Source organism: Pan troglodytes, chromosome 1 (genome assembly GCF_028858775.2).
Source record: "Pan troglodytes isolate AG18354 chromosome 1, NHGRI_mPanTro3-v2.0_pri, whole genome shotgun sequence".
Lineage (NCBI taxonomy): Eukaryota > Metazoa > Chordata > Mammalia > Primates > Hominidae > Pan > Pan troglodytes.
The window spans coordinates 87,823,158-87,846,718 of record NC_072398.2 but is presented as its reverse complement, the minus strand read 5'-3'; the positions used below and the strand labels follow the sequence as shown (position 1 = coordinate 87,846,718).

General features: G+C 44.2%; 1 pseudogene; it reads right to left on the bottom strand.

Moving 5' to 3' along the window:
* Window positions 1-4,605: 4,605 nt before the first annotated feature.
* On the bottom strand, window positions 4,606-5,253 carry LOC107974162 (ribonucleoside-diphosphate reductase subunit M2-like; annotated as a pseudogene).
* Window positions 5,254-23,561: the final 18,308 nt, after the last annotated feature.

Genomic DNA, 23,561 nt, shown 5'->3' with positions numbered 1-23,561 from the left:
TTCTTTCCTTTTTTTTTTTTTTTTGAGACAGAATCTTGCTCTTGTTGCCCAGGCTGGAGTGCAGTGGCACCATCTCAGCTCACTGCAACCTCCGCCTCCCAGGTTCAAGTGATCCTCCTGCTTCAGCCCCCCTCCATAGCTGGGATTACAGGCACACACCAGCATGCCCTGCTAATTTTAGTATTTTTAGTAGAGACAGGGTTTCACCATGTTGGCCAGGCTGGTCTGGAACTCCTGACGTCAGGTGATCCACCTGCCTTGGCCTCCCAAAGTCGTTGGATTACAGGCGTGAGCCACTGTGCCTGGCCTATAACACTATTTCTTAAAACAAAACAAAAAGACCAAAGAACAAGCTTTAAACAACCAAAATGACTGAAAAGACATCAGTATCTCTCACTAGTGGTGTGAATTAAATTTGTTTACGTGCATAACTAAGAATAAATGATGGTTATAATGGCACCAGTATAGGATATCTTGGCTATGTGCTTTAACAATATACGGGTTGACCATGAAGTCTGGAAATAGATACTATTATTTTATCATGTATTTAAATATATTAATAAACCATTAATATGTATTCATTAACTTTTCCACATTTCTTGGCAATCTTGTAAATATAGTACAACTATCAGTAAAGAGAGATTAGGGGGCTGGGCACGGTGGCTCACGCCTGTAATCCCAGCTCTTTGGGAGGCTGAGGCAGCGGATCACTTGAGGTCAGGAGTTCAAGACCAGCCTGGGCAGCATGGTGAAACCCCGTCTCTACTAAAAATACAAAAATTAGCCAGCTGTGGTGGCACAGGCCTGTAGTCCCAGCTGCTTGGGAGGCTGAGGCACGAGAATCGCTTGAACCCCGGAGGTGGAGCTTGCAGTGAGCCGAGATCTCACCACTGCACTCCAGCCTGGGCGACAGAGCAAGACTCCATCTCAAAAAAAAAAAAAAAAGATTAGGGACAGTACATGAGAAATAGAATAAGTTCTCTGTCAGACACAGATATTAACCGGGAGTAAAAGGATTTTTCCTCAAGGTAGGTGCTAAGGAGAGTAACAGATTACTAGATAATTTCAGTGTTGCTCATATAAACAATAGCCAAAAAGAGATAATTTACATATTGTGTAGAACTATTAGGATGAACGTATCCATTATAACAAAAATACAAACTCTTCCTAAATACCAAAGATATGTTTAAGGCTGGGGGGATGGCGGGACAGGGGAGGAGGAAGCAAGTGAAACAGACCACATGGTTAAAGACTTATATATATAAAACAAAATTTGTAAGGCAGATCTGTGGCCACACATACTGATAATATCAATAGATATGGGGCCGGGCGTGGTGGCTCACTCCTGTAATCCTAGCACTTTGGGAGGCTGAGGCAGGTGGATCACAAGGTCAGGAGTTCGTGACCAGTCTGGCTAATATGGTGAAACCTCGTCTGTACTAAAAATACAAAAATTAGCCAGGCATGGTGGTAGGTGCCTGTAGTCCCAGCTACTCGGGAGGCTGAGGCAGGAGAATTACTTGAATCCGGGAGGTGGAGGTTGCAGTCAGCCGAGATCGTGCCGCTTTAGTCCAGCCTGGGCGACAGAGCGAGACTCCGTATCAAAAAGAAAGAAAGAAAGGGTTTAAATAAAGAAAGAGAGAAAGAATAGGTTTCCCTACCTATTAAAAGAAAATAGTTTTCACATTGACAAAGCAAAGTCCAACACTGTGCTATATAAAAGAGCTACATCTAAGAAGAGTTTCAGGAAGCCTAAATAAATGACTAAGAGATGTACCAGAATTTATTCCTAAATGTAAGCAGGGTTGCAGTTGTAATTATCCATCAAAGTAGAATTCTGACTAAAAAGCATTACTTTTAATGAGAAAAGAGAAAGAAATTTTAGCCACAATTTTTATAAAGATAATGACATTTTATACAAGGAGAAATAGAAGCACACTATAATAGGAGGACTAACAAATCCCTCAGATCTAGAAAGGTCAAGTGAACAATAAGTTAGGATACAGAAGACCTAAACAACATAATAAATATATTTAAGTAGATTTAATAATATTAAACTCTGAACCTTAATAATAGAGAATAAACTTTTTAAAAAAATGCGTAAAGGGCTGGGCGTGGTGGCTCATGCCTGTAATTCCAGCACTTTGGGAGGCCGAAGCGGGTGGATCATGAGGTCAGGAGTTTGAGACCAGCCTGGCCAACATGGTGAAACCCCATCTCTACTAAAAATACACAAAATTAGCTGAAGATGGTGGTGGGCGCCTGTAATCCCAGCTGCTCGGGAGGCTGAGGCAGAATTGCTTGAACCCAGGAGGAGAGGTTGCAGTGAGCCGAAATCGTGCCACTGGACTCCAGCTTGGGCGACAGAGTGAGACTCCATATCAAAAAAAAAAAAAAAGAAAAAAGAAAAAAAGAAAAAAATGCATAAAGCATTCACAAAAATGTGGCACATTCACATCCTAAGCTACAAAGAAAATCTCAGTATATCCAGAGTGAAGAAACAATAATTCAAATAGTATTCTCTGACCAAAATGTAATACAATTAGACAAACCAAACAATAAAACAAAAAGGCCTCTTCCAAAGGGAATTTTATTTGCACACACCCACACTCACTCTCCCATACATTTCCCCAAAGGGAAATTTCAGAACGTGTTAAACCACTCCTGGGTCAAGGGGGAAATGCAAAATAAATTGCAGGGGTTTGTTTTTGTTTTTCTGACAATGCAAGGCAAAGCCTTTATTCATTTTAATGTTGCACAAGTGTAAGGACCATATAATCTGGGTTTATTTAGGTAACAATAAAAGATAGAAAATATCATTACAGAAATTTAAAAATTGACTATATAATAAATGATTAGGAAAACTAAAAATAGAACAGGACAATGTTCAAATAGATAATAAAATTAACAAATGGGGCCAAAAGATCAACACATATCCTGCATCATCTTTCATGTAGTGTCTCAGCCAAACTTAATGGCAGATTAATTCAAATTAGCCCTATTAAGAATATTAGTTTGCCAGGTGCGGTGGCTCAAGCCTGTACCCAGCCTAAAAAATATTTTCTAATTTCAAAGACATGTAGGCCGGGCGTGGTGACTCATACATGTAATCCCAGCACTTTGGAAGGCCAAGGGGGGCGGGTCACCTGAGGTCAGGAGTTCGAGATCAGTCTGGCCAACATGGTGAAACCCCGTCTCTACTAAAAATACAAAAATTAGCCCACCACCACAGTGGGCCCTGTAATCCCAGTTACTTGGAAGGCTGAGGCAGGAGAATGGCTTGAGCCCGGGACACAGAGGTTGCAGTGAGCCAAGATCTCACAACTGCACTCCAGCCTGGGCAACAGAGCAAGACTCTATAAAAAAAAAAAAAAGGTCATATAGTAAATGTAAATGAATTAACTATTAATTCACACAACCTACTTAAACAAGACTAAACAACTTTTAGGAACCAACTCCAGTTGATTTCACCACCTAACAGGAGCAAGACCTTAGGTGGGTCATTTTGTTTAAGGATGACTTGAAATTTTACAATGCCACTTTAGTCCCCACATATAAAAACTCCTCAATAATTTTTTCTTATCAACTAGAAGTTGGGGAAAATATAGTGAGAAATAAAATGATATGGCTGCTCACACATATGAAGGCCGAGATCATGCCTAAATTTCTAATCTGTCTTTGCCGTGAGAGATTCCTTAATCCACAACACTCTACTCAGATAGGACAGAGAATCCCAGGACACTACCCAGGCCACAGGATAAAAAACACTACCTGTCTTCTATCTGGCACCAACAGACTAATATCTAGCTATATACAGGATTGACTTTAAAGTTGATTAAGGAATATTTTAATTCATTCAAGAAAATAAAATTTAGAAATTATATGCTTAGTCTACACAAGTTTAACTTACTTTAGTTACTTAGTGAATTTTGAATTGGCTCCAATTAGTGGTCAGCAGAATACTTTGGTGTAGAAACCAAATAAATCAAGCTATTATTACCTTGATAGTACAAACAATGTTTGTAAAGTGCCAGTTTTATATTTAAGTAAACAAAACCTGCTTTGAAGTAGGGAGGCTGCATCTTTCAACTGCCTGTGCTAGTTAAGTGAATGTTTAATCCTGCTGGGCCAAGCTCACTAGAGAGTCACCCCTCACTTTAAAGCCAAGACTGCTGCTGTCACTGCTATGATAAGTCACAGCCAGCCAGCCTGCTGGCAAAAGGTGATACCACCAGCATTATAAATAAACAGGCCTGGTTGTGAGGTAGCTACACAGTTTTAAAGATGCTGTTAATGGCCGGGCGCGGTGGCTCACGCCTGTAATCCCAGCACTTTGGGGGGCTGAGGTGGGTGGATCACCTGAGGTCAGGAGTTTGAGACCAGCCTGACCAACATAGAGAAACCCAGTCTCTACTAAAAATACAAAAACTAGCTGGGTGTGGTGGCTCATTCTTGTAATCCCAGCTCCTCGGGAGGCTGAGGCAGGAGAATCGCTTGAACTCGGGAGGCGGAGGTTGCAGTGAGCGGAGATCGCGCCATTGCACTCCAGCCTGGGCAACAAGAGCGAAAGTCCGTCTCAAAAAAAAAAAAAAAAAAAAAAAAAAAGATATCTTCCACTGCAGCAAAGGCTACAACACATTCACCATAGGTAGCCTCTTTGTCCCCAATACAACTCAAGGCCCAATTTGCCTTCTTGACACAAGGTGTTTCAATGGTGTTGAAGAGAAATTCCCTTTCTTTGGAATCTTTTATGTAAGTGTCAATAAGGAGACTATACATTTCAGAATGTGTGTTTTCCATGGCAATTTGGAAGTCATAGAAACAGCGGGCTTCTGTAATCTGAACTTCTTGGCTAAATCGCTCCACCAAGTTTTCATTTACTATGCCATCACTTGCTGCAAAGAAAGCCAGAACACGGGATATAAAATCACTCTCCTCGGTCTCCTCGGTATAAGGAAGCCTCCGCCTTCTTATACATCTGCCAAATATCATGGTACTCGATGGGGAAGATGATAAAGTGGCGGGGTCTTCTCTCAGCAGTGGTTCATCCTCCACGCCAGGAGCAGCTATTTTAGTTTTCGGCTCCGCGGGTTCCTGGAAGATCCTCCTCGCGGCCTTGCTGGCCAGGACGCGAGTTCCTCTCAGGGTCGAGGGCGTGTTCTCCTTGTTGGCCAGACTGAGAACCTTCAGCAGCAAGAGCTGCTGTTGCTGCGGGTCAGCGATGGAAGTGATGCGGACGCGCACCGAGAGCATGGTGGTGGCGCGGGAGAAGTTTTTGAAAATAGCAATGAAAACCCCCAGAATTTATGGGAAACAGCAAAAACAGCTATGAGGGAAAGGTTTATAGCATTAAATACCTATATAAGTAAAAATAAATAACAATCCAACTCAAAATATTATACACAAAACCCAGGGTAAACCGAATGACACAAAAATAAGAAATTAGTAAAAATAAAGGCAGAAGTTAATGGGTTTGAAAACAACAACAATAACAATAATAATGGTAGCATTATACTAATTAAAGAATCCAAAACTGTTTCTTTGTAAAAATAATTTTGATAATTTCCTAGCTAAACTAGGAAAGCACAAATCCATGAAACTGGAAATAAAGTGACACAAAAGAGGAAATTTGAAAAATATTCTTGTAAAAATATTTTAAAATCTACATTAAACGGATTTTTTTAGAAAATCCAATTTAACAAAATTTGCCCTTATAGAGACAGCAAATTTAAACCGGCCAAGTAACATAAAATAATCATAGAAACTAGTTAAGGAGTTCCCCTACAAAACAAAGCAGGCCCAGATCGTTTTACAGATGATTCTACCAAACTTTAAAAAACAAATCTTTAATTTTTAAAACTATTTTAGACTATGACAAAAAAGGGAAAACCCCCAAAATCATCTTGCAAAGTAAGTATAACATTGATTTCCAAACCTCAATTTTAGAATCGTGACAAAGACTGTAACAAAAAAAACCATTATAGATCAATTTCACTTTTGTATTAATATTGATACATATATATAAAACATTAGCAAAGTGAATCCAACAGCATGTTAAAAAATATTTATCATGACCAACTGGATAATATTCCAAAAATGCAAGAACATATAATATTAGGAAATCTATTAATATAATCCACCATATTAATTGATCTAAGGTGGAAAAAATGTTTGATTATCCCCATAGATGCAAATTGATAAATTTTACATAATAACAAAAAAAAAGTAAAAAGACTAATGGGAAAAGAAATTTATAAATTACATTACAAAGGAGTAATATATTTGATTCAGGAAAAACTTCTAAAAATAGGGAAGAAAAAGACTAATAGCTCTGTAAAAAACTGGGCTAGAAAATGGGGCCAGCCTGATCTGTCCTAAAAATTTATTTTAGGCCGGGTGTGGTGTTTCATGCCTGTAATCCCAGCACTTTGGGAGGCTGAGATGGGCGGATCACCTGAGGTCAGGAGTTCGAGACCAGCCTGGCCAACATGGGAAACCCTGTCTCTACTAAAAATACAAAAAGTAGCTGGGCATGGTGGCATATACCTGTAATCCCAACTACTTGGGAGGCTGAGGCAGGAGAATTGCTTGAGCCTGGGAGGTGGAGTTTGCAGTGAGCCAAGATCGTGTCATTGCACTCCAGCTTGGGCAACAAGACTGAAACACTGTCAAAAAAAAAAAAAAAAAAAAAAAAAAAAAAGACGGAATAGTTTTGTCAGTACATGAAAATGTGAGGGGGCCAGGTGTGGTGGCTCACACCTGTAATCCCAGCACTTTGGGAGGCCGAGGCGGTCTGATCACGAGGTCAGGAGTTCAAGACCAGCCTGGCCAAGATGGTGAAACCCCGTCTCCACTAAAACTGCAAAAATTAGCCAGGTGCAGTGGCAGACGGCTGTAATCCCAGCTACTCGGGAGCCTGAGGCAGGAGAATCGCTTGAACGCAGGCGGCAGAGGTTGCAGTGAGCTGAGATCTCGCCACTGCCCTCCAGCCTGGGTGACAGAGTGAGACTCACTCTCAAAAAAAAAAAAAAAAAAAAAGAAAGAAAGAAAGTGTGAGGGACTCTTAGTGGTTGTCCAAGTTAGTTTGTATGTATACTCCTCAGTAAAAGAGGGTTGTTTTGTGTATGTGTGTGTGTGTGTTTGTTTTTTTGTTTGTTTTTTGAGACGGAGTCTCGCTCTATTGTCAGGCTGGAGTGCAGTGGCTCCATCTTGGCTCACTGCAACCTCCGTCTTCCGGGTTCAAGTGATTTTCCTGCCTCAGAGTCCCAAGCAGCTGGGACTACAGGTGCGCACCACCACGCCCAGCTAATTTTTGTATTTTTAGTAGAGACGGGGTTTCACCAGGTAGGCCAGGATGGTCTTGATCTCTTAACCTCGTGATCTGCCCGCCTCGGCCTCCCAAAGTGCTGGGCCTGGCCAAGTGTGATTTTTGTTTGTTTTTCATTACAAAAAGAAGAAGGGGCCAGGCACGGTGGCTCACGCCTGTAATCCCAGCACTTTGGGAGGCCGAGGCGGATGGATCACCTGAAGTCAGGGGTTTGAGACCAGCCTGACCAACATGGAGAAACCTCGTCTCTACTAAAAATACAAAAATTAGCTGGGCATGGTGGCGCGCGCCTGTAATCCCAGCTACTCGGGAAGCTGAGGCAGGAGAATCACTTGAACCCGGAAGGCAGAAGTTGCAGTGAGCTCAGATCGAGCCACTGCACACCAGACTGGGCCACAGAGCAAGACCATCTCAAAAAAAAAGAAAAAGAAAAAGGAAGCTGAGCTACAGATTAAACAAACATTTCATAGAGAAGGAAATACCATGGCTGGCCGCGGTGCTTATGCCTGTAATCCCAGCACTTCAGGAGGATCACTTGAGGTCAGAACTTCCAGACCAGCTGGGCAACATAAATGAGACCTCATCTCTACTAAAAATCAAGTGATTACCTTTAGGGAGAGAGAAGGAGTGATATGGAAGGTGTGGAGGTAGATGATAAACTTATTTAAATATGCCTTGTTTTATAGCGTTTATTTTGAAACCCAAGTATTTTACATAGTTATAAAACAAAATTAAATTTTAAAAAATTCTAAAATAAATAAATAAATTCTCTTCATTTTTACAACAAAAAGATTTTTAAAGAAGAGATAGTTGGCTATAATACAAAAGCTATATAAACAAGTTAATACCTCTGCTTCCTCTCAACTTGACACAGATCATATTGTTTTCTTTCTTGAGATTAAGTCTCCCTCTAGTGGAGACTAGTTTTACAACTAATCCCCAACACCCAGCACCACAAAGGAAAATATCCTTTGCCTATTTCCTCCTGCTGCTGTAAAATTGTATATTTTAGGTATCAGAGTCTTGAGAAGGAGGACGTGGTAGAAGATACTGAGCAATGGGATAGTAAAGAGCTGGGGACAGAATTAAGTTTTATAAGGAATTAGAGATATGAGAAGCTCTAAGGGCCAAGATTTGGGTTATTCAACTCAGAATGGGCAAGGAACCTCAGCTTCATGATGGTAAAAAATTCCACCACCTCTGCCCAGAAAAAGGTGATTCACATCCTGATATCACTGTGTACTCAGGGAAATAGCTCCCCACAAGGCATTGCATTAGGGAGAAACTATGGTGAGGAACAGCGATGAGCAGGACATGAAGAGTGATGGTCCTAAGCCAGATATGATGTCATGAGGGTGAACTCCAGGACCTCCTGTCCTTCAGGACGATCCCACAGTCTCACTAACCACTGAGGCCAGATGCAGAAAAGCTTTGCCTTCCCAGAGACTGATCAGGGGAAAAGGTACTGGCACAGCCTCTTCAGTTCCTGGCAGGGACGGGCAGAGACTAGCCCACATTGAAAGTGGCCCCTTGGGGGATTATGGGAGGATCCTTGTGTCCTGGGCTACCCTAGGTCTCATCTGATCTTGCACAGTGAAAGCTACTCATGGAAGAACTCCCTTAGCAGGGAAGCCGTTAGAGTGAAATCTTTCCTAACATTGACTCTGGTTTGTGGAAGTATATGACATTTTTCTCCATTCTCTGTAGCACTGTGGTCTTACCCTCCGAAGAGAATGTTTGTTGGTTGCCACCTCAGCATGTATCTTCCACCCCCTTTACAATTTTTGATAAGAACACAAAAAGAAATGAAGACTAAAAATGGCCCAGTTTCCTAAGATTGTTTTCTGATCCTATAAAATCTAATTCCTTAATGCAGCTCTGTGGTCCTGCTCTTTTGCATACCTAGCTTGAGAATGCTGTCTAGGAAGGGACTCATTTGAAGAATTATTATTTCTGCCAATTCCCACATCTTTCTTTCTCTTGCCTTCACTTCCTCCTTTAAGAGGTGAATTTTCAGACACATTAAAATTCTGGAGGAAAAAAGTGGGCTAATTAGGTGGGTGACCCTTCCTGGATGCAAAATGTAGCATAATTCTCTAGGAATCCATCAACAAAGAAGATAGGCCATTGAGGAAGATATCTCTCTCCCCAAACGTATTGGTTGCTAAAGGCCAGCCCCCAGACCATGATTCCTAAAGTAACAAAAGGTAATGTGAAAAATAATGGAATGTTATTTAGACTTGAAAAGGCAGGAAATTCTGACACATGCCAGAACATGGATGAAACTTGAGGACATTATGCTCAGTGAAATAAGCTAGTCATGAAAGGACAAATGCTGTATGATTCCACTGATATCAGGTACTTTGAGTAGCCAAATCATAGAACAGAAATTAGAAGAGTGGCTGCCAGGAGCTGAGGGGAGGGGTGATCGGGAGTTATTGCTTAATGAGTACAGAATTACAGTTTTGCAAAATGAAAAGAGTTCTGGAAATGGATAATGGTGATGGTTGCAAAACAATATGAATGTATTTAATACCACTGAGCTGTACACTCACAAATGGTTAGGATGATAAATTTTATGTTATATAATGTTACCACAATAAAAAAAATTGGGAAAAAAAGCAATATGATACTTACTGAGGACTGCCAAGGAGTAATGAAAGGAGATACCAGTGGCTGATGCCAGGATGAGATCTTGTGTCCCTCTCTTTTTTTTTTTTGAGACAGAGTTTTGCTCTGTTGCCCAGGCTGGAGTGCAGTGCCATGATCTCAGGTCACTGCAACCTCTGCCTCCTGGGTTCAAGCAATTCTCATGCCTCAACCTCCCGAGTAGCTGAGATTACAGGTGTGCACCACCACGCCCAGCTAATTTTTGTATTTTAGTAGAGATGGGGTTTCACCATGTTGGCCAGGCTGGTCTTGAACTCCTGACCTCAAGTGATCTGCCCGCCTCGACCTCCCAAAGTACTCTAAATTTTACCCTCTCCCTTGTCTTTTGTCAGAAATCTTGCACAGAGTAATTTCCTAAAAAGTCTAGATCAAATTAAAAAACTAAAAAAAGAAGCTGGACTACAGTCTATCTAGATCAGCGTTAGTAGTCGCATCATCATTATAGAAGTGATTAAATTAAAATGTAACCAAAAAGGTTTTAACTTATTTTTGCAACAACCAAATGTAAAATTAGAATAATAATAGCACATTTTGCATATGAAAAAATTGAAGCTTAGGAAAGTTAAGTAACTTCTCCAAGAACACACAGTAAGTTGTAGAACCAGTTACCAAACTCAGGTAGTCTGGCAAACCCCCACACCAGCCTGTTCCCAAAAGCCCAGACCCCGAAATCTGAAATCTCTAGCCTTCATCTAATTTGATTGGTTAAACAAATTGAATAAATTTATTTCCTATGAGAATGCTCAGATGTTTAATTTCTTTTCTTTTTTTTGAGACGGAGTTTTGCTCTTGTTACCCAGGCTGGAGTGCAGCCTTGTTACCCAGGCTGGAGTACTCGGCTCACCGCAACCTCTGCCTCTCAGGTTCAAGCGATTCTCCTGCCTCAGCCTCCCTAGTAGCTGGGATTACAGGCATGTGCCACCACACCTAGCTAATTTTGTATTTTTAGCAGAGACGGGGTTTCTCCATGTTGGTCAGGCTGGTCTCAAACTCCCGACCTCATGTGATCCACCCGCCTCGGCTTCCCAAAATGCTGGGATTGCAGGCGTGAGCCACCGCGCCCGGCCTGTTTAATTTCCTAATGTTTACTGAGACTCTTCAAGAGTGGGAGAGGGATATAATATACAGCATTTCCTCAGTTTATTTAGCCACTGAATTTATTTTTTGTAAGCATCTCAAGGAACTGGAGCCCAAATTTTGCAAAACTGCACGTAATATGCAATGTTGCTTTTGTTTGCCTTTTCCAGCTACTGTAAGAGAATATTTAAATTATTTTATCTCACTTAGAAACATTTTTAAATTGAGATATTGAGAACTTGATTTGCCCAAGGTCATAATCAGTTAATATTGGAATCAGAATTAGAATCTAGGTCTGGCCACAATTTCAGGTGTCTTCTTTTAAAGTTATTTATTTTTAAACACTTTTTTTTTTTGATGCAGGATCTCACTCTGTCACCCAGGCTGGAGTGCAGTGGCAAGATCGAAGCTCATTATAGCCTCGACCTCCCCAGGCTCAGGTGATCCTCCAATCTCAGCCTCCCGAGCAGCTAGGCCCACAGGCTTGCACCACCATGCCCAGCTAATTTTTGTATTTTTTATAGAGACAGGGTTTCACCATGTTGCCCAGGCTTGTCTCGAACTCCTGGGCTCAAGTGATCTGCTTGACTCGGCCTCCCAAAGTGCTGGGATTACAGGCATGAGCCACCACTCCCAGCCTAAAGTTATTTTTTTAATTAGAGAAGGAATACTAGCAGATTTCATTCTAGCAAATCAAACAATACCAAGCAGTTACCTAGGTGAACTAAGTAAACCCCATATCACTAAGTCTTGGTTATCTATTTCTGTATAACCACTTCGAAATTTAATGGCTGTGGCAGGTTGTATTTTTCTTTTCTTTCTTTTTTTTTTAGAGGGAGTTTCCCTCCTGTTGCCCAGGCTGGAGTGCAGTGGTGCAATCTCGGCTCACTGCAACCTCCACCTCCTGGGTTCAGGCGATTCTCCTGCCTCAGCCTCCCAAGTAGCTGGGAGCCACGTTAGCTGCGCCACCACACCCAGCTAATTTTGTATTTTTAGTAGAGATGGGGTTTCTCCATGTTGGTCAGGCTGGTCTTGAACTCCCGACCTCAGGTGATCCGCCTGCCTCGGCCTCCCAAAGTGCTGGGATTACAGGCGTGAGCCACGGCGCCCAGCCAGGTTGTACTTTTCAAGAGAGTTGTAACAAGATATTCCACACCACATGCTCTTCTTTAGTGTGACACTCCTCCCATTAAGAGGTGGAGTCTGTATTCCTTCCTCTTGAACTTGGGTGGGCCTGTAGGTAAGGTGGAAGTGATGCAAGGTCAAAAAAGGTTATACATCTTCCACTTGATTGTCTTAGGAGTCACTCAGAATCCAGCCACCTTGGATATGAGGAAGCAGAGCAACCTCATGGAGAAACCACGTAGGTGTTCCTGCTGACAATCCTAGCCGAGATCCCAGTCAACAGCCAGCATAACCTCAGACATATGTTGAAGTAAATTAAAATGGAGACCAGGCCTGAAGAATCTCTGAGCAGACAAAACCAGTTAGGCCTCATAAGTGACCTCAACCTTGATTTACAAACACAAGGGAAACTTATGTTGAGCCATTTCTTGTAAATGCCTGTATTAAAGAAAAACAAAACTTAAGCTCAACCAATTGGAAGTAGCCAAAAACTTATATAACTAGGGACTTTCCAAGAAGGTGAATGAATGAATAAGGCAACTGTAAAATTGCAATCAATCAAATTCTTTATTTTGCTCCACATTTACCCCATAAATACTTGCCCCTGATGATTTGACATGAGAAAATTAAACTTCTTTTGGTTTGGTATTTCCCAATTCATTAATTGCTTCCTATTCAAATGAACTCTATTTTTTTTTTTTTGAGATGGAGTCTCGCACTGTCACCCGGGCTGGAGTGCAATGGTGCGATCTCGGCTCACTGCAACCTCTGCCTCCCCAGTTCACACATTTCTCCTGCCTCAGCCTCCCAAGTAGCTGGGATTACAGGTGCGTGCCACCACGCCCGGCTAATTTTTTGTATTTTTAGTAGAGACGGGGTTTCATTATGTTGGCCAGACTGGTCTTGAATCCTGACCTCGTGATCCACTCGCCTCAGCCTCCCGAAGTGCTGGGATTACAGGCATGAGCCACAGCACCGGGCTGGTCAAATGAGCTCTTAAAATTTTTTTTTGTGCCTTAGTTTACCTTTTACATATGTGAATGAGCAACTCCAAATGATTCCAGCCCCAAGCTTTTAAGTCATCTCAGGCTTCCAAGTCTTCTCAGCTGAAGTCTCAGTGATTCTGAAGCAGAGACAAGTCATCCCCACTATACCCTTTCCAAATTCTTGACCCACAGAATCCATGACATAATAAACTGGTTGCTGTTTTGTACCAGTAAGTTTGGAGTGGTTTGTTACACACCAATAGGTAATTGGAACACTCCCTTATCTTCCCCGAGGTAGCATCTTGGTGAAGGTGGAGCAACCAATGATCTAGAGGTAGCAGAAAACGGAGGCAACCTCAGGTCCCTGTGGCTGGACTCTGGCACCCTAATGCTCTCCGATGTGTTGGGCTGGCCTTGTCCCTGGGTACCCTGTGCTGAGCAAGGTGCAGCTTTTCTCTGCTGGGCCTTTTGGAGTATCATCCTAACATGAACTTCTCAAGTCCGTGGTCTCATACCATTCTATTTGCTTCTATTTGCCAAGCCCCTGCCCAGTGGGCTTCCTTGTCTTATTCCCAGACTTCTACAAAATACATTTATTCTTGTCTATGTATCTTCCCTTGGAAGGAGATGGGAGTCAAATCTGTTCAAAATCAATTCCTCTCTCCATACCCCCAACTCCTGATAGGGCTGGGTGAAGTTCTCACCACCTACTCCTAAGGGTTTTTATTTATTTATTTATATTTATATTTATATATTTTTTGAGACAGAGTCTCGCACCCAGGTTGGAGTACAGTGGTGTGATATCGGCTCACTGCCAGCTCCGCCTCCCCTCCCGGGTTCATGCCATTCTCCTGGCTCAGCCTCCCGAATAGCTGGGACTACAGGCGAACGCCACCATGCCTAGCTAATTTTTAATATTTTTAGTAGATATGGGGTTTCACCGTGTTAGCCGGGATGGTCTCGATCTCCTGACCTCGTGATCCACCCACTTACAGGCGTGAGCCACGGTGCCTGGCCTCCTAAGGGTTTTAAAATCCATTCCTGGCCGGGCGCGGTGGCTCAGGCCTGTAATCCTAGCACTTTCAGAGGCCCAGGCGGGCGGATCATGAGGTCAGGAGTTCGAGACCAGCCTGACCAACATGGTGAAACCCGTCTCTACCAAAAATACAAAAATTAGCCGGGTGTGGTGGTGTGCACCTGTAATCCCAGCTACTCTGGAAGCTGAGGCAGGAGAATCTCTTGAACCCGGGAGGGGAGGCGGAGGTTGCAGTGAGCCGAGATAGCACCATTGCACTCCAGCCTGGGCGACAGAGCCAGACTCTGTCTCAAAAATAAAATAAAAATAAATAAATAAAATCCTTTCCCTCAGGAGCAGGAGGCTTACATTCCTTCCAGCACTGGCCTTGCCTTCAGGGTTTCACTGGAATATTTGGGGAGTGTTCTGCAAGGGGTGTAAAGGTGAGCAGCTGCATTTGTTCAAGGCAGCAGGAAGTACTGCTGGGACCCCAAACCCAGCCTCCTGCAGTTTCCTCACTGCCTCACCTTGTGGCCAGAAGAAGCTAGGCAATCCACCCCTTCCATGGTAGGGCTGGGGCTCATGTTCCTTTATTTGGTTCGAACCTCAGTTTACCTCTCCAAGGACTCCAAGATAAAAGCACATTCTTTGTAGGACTGGTTTCAAGTGATGCACCAGTGTAAAAAGGGATTTGCGGGCAATCAGTATAAATGATTTGGGTTTGGATCTAGCTCCGTCACTTAATATAAGGGGATCTTGGGCATGACTCTACAATTTTATTTCTTCATCTGTAATATCTTGATAATGGTTACTTCATAAGATTTTTAAAAGGATTAGATGACACTGTAAATTACTTAGCCTTACAGAAAGTAAATGTAAAGCAGGCCACGCACGGTGGCTCACGCCTTAATTCCAGCACTTTGGGAGGCCGAGGCGGGTGGATCACCTGAGGTCGGGAGTTCCAGACCAGCCTGACCAACACGGAGAAACCCCCATCTCTACTAAAAATACAAAATTAGCTGGGCGTGGTGTCCCATGCCTGAAATCCCAGCTACTCGGGAGGCTGAGCCAGGAGAATCGCTTGCACCTGGGAGGCGGAGGTTGCAGTGAGCGGAGATCGCGCCATTGCACTCCAGACTGGCCAACAAGAGCCAAACTCCGTCTCAAAAAAAAAAGTAAATGTAAAGCAAAAGTTAGTTACGATTAGAAAAATGCATATTAACAAATTAAAGACTCCGCAAGCTATTTAATTAAAGAGAATTGCTTAATTTGTCGGACCCCAAATTTTCCTGCTTGACAAATTCACAGAACCCTTTCAAACGAAACACCAATAATTAGGATTAGGGTGGAGACGGAGGAGCTGGAGTGAACGGGACTCGGCTGGAACACGTCCACGCACGAGTATGAGGTGAGGTATGCAGGTCAATGGGAACGCCACTCCCCTCGGGAAGGACACGGCACAGTCTTTTCGTCCTCCTGGGGCTGAACCCGGGACGTCAACACGAGGCTAACGGGACAGCTGTTTCTCCGCTCCCTCGTCACAGCCCGCGCGTGCTCCGCTCCGCTTCCCTTCGACCGACGTATTGCCAGTACCGTCTCCGTCTTGTCCAGCCCCCGCTGTCGGGAACTGAGAGCACCCTTTCCCAGACTTCCGGTCTTGACTCATTGCTGACGGGAAAGCTCAGGACCTCTGCGGGCCGTGGGGCGGGGCGCGGCGAGAGGAGGGGCGGGGTTCACGAGTGACGGAGGGCAGAAGGGCGGGGCGGGACGAGAGGAGGGGGGGGGCGAGCGGAGGGGAGGGACGAGAGGAGGGGCGGGACGAAAGGAGAGGCGGGGCTCACGAGTGACGCAGGGCAGAAGGGCGGGGCGCAAGAGCGACTGAGAGCACGACGCGGGTGAGAGGAGGGGCGGGGCGTGGGAGTGACGGGGCGTGGGAGTGACTGGGCGCGGAGAGGCCGGAGGCGAGGCGAGGCGTGAGAGTGAATGAGGGAGGAGGGCTGGGAGGGGCTGGAGCGCCCCTGGGTGTCCTTGAGATTGCGGGAAATTCGGGTCACTTTTTCCCCAGGCCTCAGGCCTGCCGCGTCGAATTTGGGGTCTTCGCTAAGCCTGCAAGGTTGGCCGACGTTCAGGATCGGTGCCCAGGAGATGGGCTGCCTTCTCTGGGGCTGGGCAAGGGACTCTGCCTGGCAGCGCGCCTGGACCGGGGCGGGAGCACAGGGCTGGATGCGGGGCACCTCGGCGTGATTCGCGGCGGCAAGTCTCTTTTCCATCCCTACCCTGAGCTCCCCCATTCTCTTTCCCCGAAGCAACCACTGTTACGGTTTTTGCGTGCCCTTCCTAGATGATCTCCAGTCGTCCCTCGATATCCGCAGGCAGATTAGCTCCAGGACAGCACCCCATACTAAAATCTGCGGACGCAGAAGTCCCTCCTATAAAATGGCATAGTATTTACCTACAACTACGCACATCCTCCCACACACTTTAAATCAGCTATAGATTACTTGTAATACCTAATACAATGTAGTTATACTGTGTTGTTTGTATTTGCATTATTTTTATTGTTATTTTTCCTAATATTTTGGGAACCCGCTCGTGTGGGAGGTTCCCATACATATATATATATTAATATGCATAAATATATTTCCTCCATTTTCCCCTTACTCAAAAACCCCACACTACACACTACTCTTCACCCATCTTTTCAGTTAGCAGTAAGTCTTGAATCTGTCCAAGAGCAGGATGACATGCAAAATGAGTGATTTAAAACTCTTTCTACAGCTGGGCTTTAAAGTACTTCCAGCTTTTTACTACTGTTTTGGCAGAGGGCTCACCTATGGGAATTAAAAGATGCATTTCTAGCCTGGGCATATAATAAGACTTGTCACTACAAAATAAAATAAAATTAGCTGGGTGTGGTGGCAGTCGCCTGTGGTCGCAGCTACTCAGGAGGCTGAGGTGGGAGAATCCCTTGAGCCCGGAACGTCGAGGCTGCAGGTTCAAGTGATTCTCCTGCCTCAGCCTCCCTAGTAGCTGGGATTACAGTGTGCACCACTACGCCTGGCTAATTTTTGTATGTTTAGTAGAGACAGGGTTTCACCATGTTGGCCAGGCTGTTCTCAGACTCCTGACCTCAGGTGATCTGCCGGCCTAGGCCTCCCAAAGTGCTGGGATTACAGGCTTGAGCCACTGTGCCTGGCCCGAAGTGGGGAGTTTTTATGCAGCTGGAGAGTAAAGGAGGGGGAGTTTCAGAGACCTGAGGGGAAAAGTCTGTGTTTCTTCAGTGTCAGATAATGCCTTGAACAACCAGACTTCTGGGCATCAGCAATTGGACATAACATCCTTAAAGTAATTCATCCGAATCTTCTGCTTTTTTTTTTTTTTTTTTTGAGACAGGGTCTCACTCTGTTACCCAGGCTGGGCTGCAGTGACATGATCTCAGCTCACTGTAACCTCCGTCTCCCAGGTTCAAGCGATTCTGCCACCTCAGCCTCCTGAATAACTGGGACTACAGGCACGTATCACCCAGCTAATTTTTGTTTTTTGTTTTTTTTTGGTAGAGATTATGTTTCACTATGTTGGCCAAGGTTGTCTCGAACGCATGACCTCAAGTGATCTGCCTGCCTCCGCCTCCCAAAGTGCTGGGATTACAGGCATGAGCCACCATGCCTGTTCCTTCTGCAATTTTTTTTCAAGACTCTGAAGTTATATTCTTCTGCTTGACAAAGAAAACAGTACATCAGCAGTTTATAATTATATTATAGAAGGAATATTGGGCAAAACACAAGTGCAAGCAAGCAAGGGCCTGATCAGAATTTTCATCCTTTCAGTAACTAAAAATGCTGGTGTGGTAAAATCTCACGGGGTCCCATTATAAAATGTACCTTAGAAATTCCATGGGATGCCATGGTCTCGTTTGTTTTCATAAACAAGGCCTGTCTATCTGCCGCTGGATTTCCCTCTTGTATCCTAGCAAGGATCAGACTTTGTTTTTTGTGTATATTTTTTGATATGGAGTTTCACTCTGTCACCCATGGATGGAATGCAGTGCCGCAATCATAGCTCACAGCAGCTTCAAACTCCTGGGCTCAAGTGATCCTCCCATTTCATTCTCCCAAGTCTTTGGGACTACAGGTGTGCCCCAGTGCACCTGGCTAGGATCAGACTTCAGAAGATCCTGGCCCGACTGGATGGCACAGGCCCATCACTCTTACTATTTCACTGTACTCTCTGTAAAGTCCTGAAATATTCTGACCAACAGGGATGGACTCTTTTCAAGATCCACAGAGCTCTGAGGAATTTGTCCTATCCTTTTCTTCCCCTACTGCCTCATGTTGCTGGTGTCTGCTTATAAAGGAGCTAATGGAATGGGTAAACTAGGAGTGCTAGAGTGGTTGGTCTGAGACAAGGGTGAGGGGAAGGAATCAACCACTTTGGGATCAGAACAGAGGAGAAAGCAGGGCCACCACGGGAACTGTAGTTATTCCTTTCTTGCTGCTATTTGGCTGTAGTTTCCCTCTCCCATACCATCAAGAAGCCCCAGTGAAACCACATGTACCACATTTATATTTCTTGCTCTGAGATCCATTCCCTGCCCTAACTCTCCCTGTTGTACTTGCAGGGAAATGCATTTCCCCAGGATCCTATCATGCAAAGTGAAAGCCAAAATCCTTGCTGTGTTCCACAAGACCCTTCACCTCCTCCTAGCTCACTCTGATCTGGCTACACTGGTTTTTGCTGTTTCTGGGACACAACAGCTTGCTGCTGCCACAGAACCTTTGCACTTTGTAGCCCCTCAGCCTGGAAGCTTGTCCTCTAGATAGTCTACATGGCTAGTTCCCTCACTTCCTTTAGGTCTTAACACAAAAGTTACTTCTCAGGGGGGCTGCCTTGGCCACACTATCTAAAATTCCACATACAAAGACACCCAGATATTTCATCTCCTGTTTCCCTCTTTATTTCTCTTCAGCAGTTGTCACATCTGACATACTACATAAAAACTGTTTCCTCTGCCCATACACTTTTGACATCAAATGTGTGGGTTTTCCACACCAAGCAATTCTCCAGTTCTCAATGGTCACCAATTGTGTGTCCTCCCATCTAACTCAAGTCTGGCACTAACTACCTGAAATTAATGAAGTTCCCACAGGTTAAGGACTCAGGCTCACAAGACTGCTCCTAACTTCAGATGTCAATCACAAGTTCCAGATTCTCATCTGTACTTCTCACCAATTGGCTATCAACTGGGGCTTTCCCAACACCCTCCTCTTGTTTGATAATTTGCCATAATGGCTCACAAACTCAGGGAGACATTTACTTACATTTACCGGTTTATTATAAAGAATATGACAAGGCTGGGCGCAGTGGCTCATGCTTGTAATCCCAGCACTTTGGGAGGCTGAGGTGGATGGATCACCTGAGAGGTCAGGAGTTCAAGACCAGCCTGGCCAACATGATGAAACTCCATCTCTACTAAAAATACAAAAATTGGCTGGGTGTAGTGGCAGGCGCCTGTAATCCCAGCTACTGGGGAGGCTGAGAGAATCGCTTGAACTCAGGAGGTGGAGGTTGCAGTGAGCTGAAATCGTGCCACTGCACTCCAGCCTGGAAAACGAGTGAGACTCTGTCTGCAATAATAATAATAAAAAAATAAAGAATATGACAAAGTTTACAGATGGACAGCCAAATGGAAGATGCACCGAGGGCAAGTATGGGTGAGGGCTTGGAGCATCCATGCTCTATTTAGGCTTGCCACCTTCCCAGCACCACAGTGTGTTCACTAAGCCAGAAACTCTTGGAACCCTGTTTAGGGTTTGAACATAGGTTCCATTACTTAGACAGAATTGATGAAATCACTGACCATTGGAGTCAATCTCCAGCCCCTTTCTCCTCCCCAGAGGTTGGCGATGGAGCTGAAAGTTCCAGCTCTCTGATAATCTGGTTGGTTTCTCTGGAAACTGGCCCCCATCTTCTAGGAATCACCTCATTAGTATAAACTCAGGTGTGCTTGGAAGGGGCTTATTATGGATAACAAAAGACACTCCTCTCACCCCTATTACTCAGGAAATTACAAGTGTTTTAGATCTGTGTTAGGAACTAAGGACAAAGACCAAATGTATACTTCTTCACAATATCACACAAACCATATATTTTATCTTATTATCTGCCTCACAAACTAGGATGTAAACTCTATGAAGACAGGGATTTGTTTTTTGTTTGAGACAGGGTGTCACTCTGTTGCCCAGGCTGGAGTGCAGTGGCACTGAAATGGCCTTGTTATCTGGAGTAACATGCGAGGTTCGTTGTCTCACAGCCACCAAGAATAAGGATGCAGACACACAAAGAGTGAGGTTGAGAGTGGAAGTTTAATAGACGAAAGAAAGAGAATAGCTCTCTGCTGCAGAAAGGGGTCCTGGAAAAATGGGTTGCCAGACCTGTGGTGAAATTCAGGGGGTTTTTAGATGAGCTGGTGGGAGGCAGAGTCTGATCTACATAGCATGCAAAAAACTGGTCTGACCAGGTGTGCTGTTTGCATACTATGGGAATCTCTGGCCTCCTCCACCCCAATCTTTGATTATGCAGGCAGGTTCACTGCCTGAGCTGCACCATGTTGCCCATTTCTTTATTACTGTACATGTGGTAACAAAAAAAGGGAAGATGGAGCCTCCATGGTGGACATGCCTGGCCCCCAGTTACCCCTTTTCTATTGGCACAGCTGCCAGCATTCCCCCATGCAAGCTTCCAGCTTGCTTACCTATGTTTGCAGCTCAATTTTTCAGGCTGCTCTTTCTTAGAAATGATTTTGGGGGCTGCTTTTTTGTTAGCAAAGAAATTCTACTGAGGACTCTTCTGCCCTCACTATCTCTTAAATAATTTCTATCTCCTGTATCAGCACAATCATGGCTCACTGAAACTTCTGCCTCCAGGCTCAAGCAATCCTCCCAACTCAGCCTCCCAAGTAGCTAGGACCACAGGTATGAGCCACCACATCTGGATAATTTTTGTGTTTTTGGTAGAGCCTGGGTTTTGCCATGTTGCCCAGGCTAGTCTTGAACTCCTGGGCTCAAGTGATCAGACTGCCTGGGCTCAAGTCATCCTCCTGCCTCAGGCTCCCAAAGTGCTAGAATTACAGGAATAAACCACCACACCTATCCATACAAAAAAAAAAAAATTTTTTTTTTGAGATGGAGTCTCTTGTCTGTCACCTAGGCTGCAGTGCAGTGGCACGATCACAGCTCACTGCAACCTCTGCCTCCCAGGTTCAAGCGATTCTCCTGCCTCATCCTGCTGAGTAGCTCGGATTACAGCTGCCCAACACCATGCCCTGCTAATTTTTGTATTTTTAGTAGAAACAGGGTTTCACTATGTTGGACCAGGCTGGTCTTGAACTCCTGACCTCAGGTGATCAGCCTACCTTGGCCTCCCAAAGTGCTGGGATTACAGGCATGAGCCACTGCACCTGGCCATACAAAATTTTTGATTAAAGAAAAATTTAAGGCTGGGTGTGGTGGTTCATGCTTATAATCTCAGCACTTTGGGAGGTCAAAGCCCAAGGATCTCTTGAGGCCAGGAGTTCAAGGCCAGCTAGGCAATTTAGTGAGACTCACTTTCTACCAAAAAAAGTTTAAAAATTAAACTTTAGCAGTTTAAATTAATTTTTAATTTTTAAAAATTATACATTAGCAGGCCCGGCCGGGTGCGGTGGCTCACGCCTGTAATCCTAGCACTTTGGGAGGCCAAGGTGGGTTGATCACCTGAGGTCAGAAGTTTGAGACCAGCCTGGCCAACATGGCAAAACCTCGTCTCTACTAAAAATGCAAAAAATAGCCAGGCGAGGTGGTGGGCACCTGTAATCCTAGGAGGCAGAGGTTGCAGTGAGCCGAGATCAATGGTACTCCAGCCTGGGTGACAGAGCAAGACTCCGTATCCAAAAAATAAAATAAAATAAAATAAAGAAGTATATATATATATAGAGAGAGAGAGAGAGAGAGAGAGCGAGAGCAGGCCCTGTTGGTGCATGCCTGTAGTCCTGATACAGGAGGTAGAAAGAAATTATTTAGCCACTCCAGCCTGGGTGACAAAGCAAGCCCCTGTCTAAAAAAAAGAAAAAAAAAAGCCTTAAAAATATGTACAGGTTGGCCAGGTGCAGTGGCTCACACCTGTAATCCCCAGCACTTTGGGAGGCCGAGGCGGGTGGATCTCCTGAGGTCAGTAGTTTGAGACCAGCCTGGCCAACATGGTGAAACCCCGTCTCTACTAAAAATACAAAAATTAGCCAGGTGTGGTGGTGGGCGCCTGTAATCCCAGGTACTTGGGATGCTGAGGCAGGAGAATTGCTTGAACTCGGGAAGCAAGGTTGCGGTGAGCCGAGATCACGCCATTGCACTCCAGCCTGGATGACAAGAGCGAAACTCTGTCTCAAAAAAAAAAAAAAAAGTACAGGTTGAGTATCCTTTATCTAAAATACCTGGGACCAGAATTGTTTCAAATTTGGATTTTTTTCAGATTTTGGAATATTTGCATTATACCCACTGTAGTTGAGTATCTCAAATCTGAAAATCTGTAATCCAAAGTGCTCCAATGAGCATTTCCTTTGATCATCCTGTCAGCACCCAAAAAGGTTAGGATTTTGGAATATTTTGGATTTCAGATTTTCAGATTTGGGATGGTCGACATGTATTTTATATGAATATTCCAAACAGCCTTCAAATATGTGGGCTTTTTTATTTTTTCTGGGAAATACTAAGAAATTATAATAAGGGAGGAGACCACCCCTTATATTGTGTTATGCCTAATTTCTACCTCCACAGAAAGAAGAAGTAAAAACTAAAAGGCAGAAATGGAATCCACAGGCAGATAGCCCAGCTCTGCGCCTGCGCCTGGTAGTTAAACATCAGCCCCTGACCTAACTGCTTGTGTTATCTATAGATTTCAGACATTGTATGGAAAAGCATCGTGAAAATCCCTGTCCAGTTCTATTCCGTTCTGATTACCGGTGCATGCAGCCCCCAGTCATGTACCCCCTGCTTTCTCAATCTATCACGACCCTCTCACACGGACCCCCTTAGAGCTGTAAGCCCATAAAAAGGATAGGAATTGCTCACTCGGGGAGCTCGGTTTTTGGAGACGTGAGTCCACTGATGCTCCCAGCTGAAAAAAAGCCCTTTCTTTCTACAACTCGGTGTCTGAGGGGTTCTTGTCTGTGGCTTGTCCTGCTACAATAATAGCTATGTTAAGGCTTAACTGACATACAATAAACTGAACATATTTAAAATGTACAAGTTTTGACACGTGTATACACCTGGGAAATTATCACCACAATTCGGGTCTGATTTACACGTTAGGCACAGTTCATAGGGCCTAC